At 43.4% G+C, this 3,320-nt stretch overlaps 1 protein-coding gene across 1 annotated transcript in view; it reads right to left on the reverse strand.

Moving 5' to 3' along the window:
• Positions 1–307, reverse strand: part of LOC139416356 (sema domain, immunoglobulin domain (Ig), short basic domain, secreted, (semaphorin) 3H) — a 27,670-nt gene extending 27,363 nt beyond the window's left edge. The window contains exon 1 of the mRNA XM_071164885.1: positions 1–307. This exon is cut by the window's left edge and continues 141 nt beyond it. The gene's annotated coding sequence lies outside the window, so the exon portion shown is untranslated.
• Positions 308–3,320: the final 3,013 nt, after the last annotated feature.

Raw genomic sequence — 3,320 nt, forward strand, 5'->3', positions numbered from 1 at the left:
ACACACACTTCACGAGTAAGGCACCAGCAGGACACACACTCACTTGTGTCTGTGTGTGGGCTTTGAAAAGCAAAGAGATTTAGTCCAACGAAACACACTACTCCCACTTGGCTTCAGCTCGACAGCTACAGAGATGTGTCTCCTCTCTTCTCTTCATGTGACTTGTCTCCTGTATCTCTCGCTCTGTCTCTTCTCACTCTCGTCTCTTGGGTTTCTCCCCTCGTTGAGTGTTGATTTCTCTCTCACTGTACTCTAATCTCGCTCTCTTTCTCTCTCGCTCCCTCTCCCTCTTTCAGTCCTCCTCTGTATAGGCAAGGAGGAGGAGGGGGAAGAGATCCCAAATCATTGCACCAGCCACACACACACACACACACACACACTCCTTCTCTTTTTTTCACTGCTCCAGGAAAACCTACTTTAATAACTGGTAATAAGACAACTGCTGTGTGGGGCCTTTCATCTTATTTCCCGTCTCTCTCTCTCTCCGTCTTTCTCTCTCTCCCCCACCAAATACACACACAACTCTATTGCTCTTCATCTCCCCATACTAAAATGCTCAGCTTTTGAATAATTTATAGACTACAGTCGAACCCTTTCACAGTCTCTATAATGCTGACCTAATGTATCGCCTGCTAACAATAACATGAACGATTTAAAAAACTGTGACAGTCATGTCAGATAATATATTAGGTATTCAGTGCCTTTGGAAAGTATTCAGACCCCTTGACTTTTTCCACATTATGTTACGTTACAGCCTTATTCTAAAATATATTCAATTGCCCCCCCCCCTCTCAATCTACACACAATACCCCATAATGACAAAGCAATTTATGAAAGTGAATCACATTTACATAAATATTCAGACTCTTTACTCAGTACTTTGTTGAAGCACCTTTGGCAGAGATTACAGCCTCGAGTCTTATTGGGTATGAAGCTACAAACTTGGCACACATGTATTTGGGGAGTTTCTCCATTCTTCTCTGCAGATCCTATCAAGCTCTGTCAGGTTGGATGGGGTGAGTTGCTGCACAGCTATCTTCAGTTCTCTCCAGAGATGTTCGATCGGGTTCAAGTCTGGGTTCTGGCTGGGCCACTCAAGGAAATTCAGAGACTTGTCCCAAAGCCACTCCTGAGTTGTCTTGGCTGTGTGTTAAGGGTAGTTGTCCTGTTGGAAGGTGAACCTTTGCCCCAGTCTGAGGTCCTGAGTGCTCTGGAGCAAGTTTTCATCAAGGATCTCTCTGTACTTTGCTCCGTTCATCTTTGCCTCGATCCTGACTAATGAAAAACATACCCACAGCATGACGCTGCCACCACCATGCTTCACCGTAGGGATGGTATTGACCAGGTGATGAGTGGTGCCCGGTTTCCTCCAGATGTGACACTTGGCATTCAGGCCAAATAGTTCAATCTTGGTTTCATCAGACCAGAGAATCTTGTTTCCCTTGGTCTGAGAGTATTTAGGTGCCTTTTAGCAAATTTCAAGCGGGCTGTCATGTGCCTTTTATTGGGAGTGGCTTCCGTCTGGTCACTCTACCATGAAGGCCTGATTGGTGGAGTGCTGCAGAGATGGTTGTCCTTCTGGAAGGTTCTCCCATCTCAACAGAGGAACTCTGGAGCTCTGTCAGTGAACATCTGGTTTTTGGTCACCTTTCTGACCAAGACCCTTCTCCCCCGATTGCTCAGTTTGTCTGGGCGGCCAGCTCTAGGAAGAGTCTTGGTGGTTCCAAACTTCTTCCATTTACGATTGATGGGGGCCTCTGTGTTCTTGGGGACCTTCAATGCTGCAGAAATCTTTGGTACCCTTCCCCAGATCTGTGCCTCGACACAATCCTGTCTCAGAGCTCTACGGACAATTCCTTCCACCTCATGGTATGATCTTTTCTCTAACATGCACTGTCAACTGTGGGACCTTATATCGACAGGTGTGCACCTTTCCAAATCAAGTCCAATCAATTGAATTTACCACAGGTGGAAACCAATCAAGTTGTAGAAACATTTCAATACACACCCGAGCCAACCCGGGTGTGTATTGACAGTAAATCAACTTTGGATTTGATTATTGTATCAGATCAAGAGAACGTCTGTCAGTCAGGAGTCTTAAATATTGGTTTATGTGATCATATGGTAACCTACCGTACCCGAAAGAAATCCAAAATGCTATTAGAGCCAGGTAATAAATACATGGTAGGTACGGTCTATGAAACAATACTCAAAAGGACATTTTGTAGAAGTACTTGGAATTTTGGATTGGCCTCATGTACTAAACTGTGATGATATTGATCAAGCTTGTTGATCAAGATATGTTTCTGTCTGCATGAAACAAAGTTGTATCAAACAGCGGTCAGGGAAATGGATCACTTCCGAGATCTTAGACCTCGTAAGGAAAAGGGAATAGCTACCTGGCCAGATTCAGAAGGACAAATCTACAACAAGATTATGACGGTTATATTGACGGTTATATTAACTATAGAAACCAGGCAAGATACAAAATGGATAAGGTCAAATCCAAACACTATATAGACGCCGTTAATGACAGCTTACATCGGCCTTGTGAACTGTGGAAAATGTTAAAGGACATTGGCTTAAAAACTCCCCCATAAGGTAAAATCCTGTAGTATTGGCCTGGATATTGAGGATGTTTTATGTTATGAACAGGCAAAGGTTGCAAATTATTTTAACACGTTTTTTTTTTTACCACTATAGCCTCATCTCTGGTTAAGAAGTAACCCACCTGCTCTGGACAGTCTTTCATTAACAATGTTTAACATAGCAAAGGTATCACAAATGATTTGTTTGAGCTGTGCATGGTAACAGAGGACAACGTTTCCAGTCTACAATGCTTAATGAGCACAAACAAAGAAACTGGGCTGGATAACCTTCCTGTGAGATTCATAAAGGATAGTGCTTGTGTGTCACTGCTAAAATGATAACGCGTATTGTAAACCTTTCTCTTGGTAGTGGTACATTTCCCAAGATTCTCAAAACAGCCCGGGTGGTTCCACTCAACAGGGCGAGCAGTAAAACAAACGTAGGAAACTACAGGCCTGTGTCGATCCTCAGCACCTTATCCAAAGTTGTTGTGAGATTCCTTTTTTTTTTTATCGACTTGAGGGATACTTTCTCGAGCACACACTTCTTTACGAACTACAATCTGGCTTTAGAACAGCTCATTCCACTGATACTTCCTTATCCACCATTTTGACCACATTAAGCAGGAAAGTGAGGAGGGGAACTGTACAGGTATGGTCATGTTAGACTTGCAGAAAGCTTTTGACACTGTGGACCATGATATTCTCCTGATGAAACGGAAATGGATGGGT

This window comes from Oncorhynchus clarkii, chromosome 9, assembly GCF_045791955.1.
Source record: "Oncorhynchus clarkii lewisi isolate Uvic-CL-2024 chromosome 9, UVic_Ocla_1.0, whole genome shotgun sequence".
In the NCBI taxonomy this organism is placed as follows: domain Eukaryota; kingdom Metazoa; phylum Chordata; class Actinopteri; order Salmoniformes; family Salmonidae; genus Oncorhynchus; species Oncorhynchus clarkii.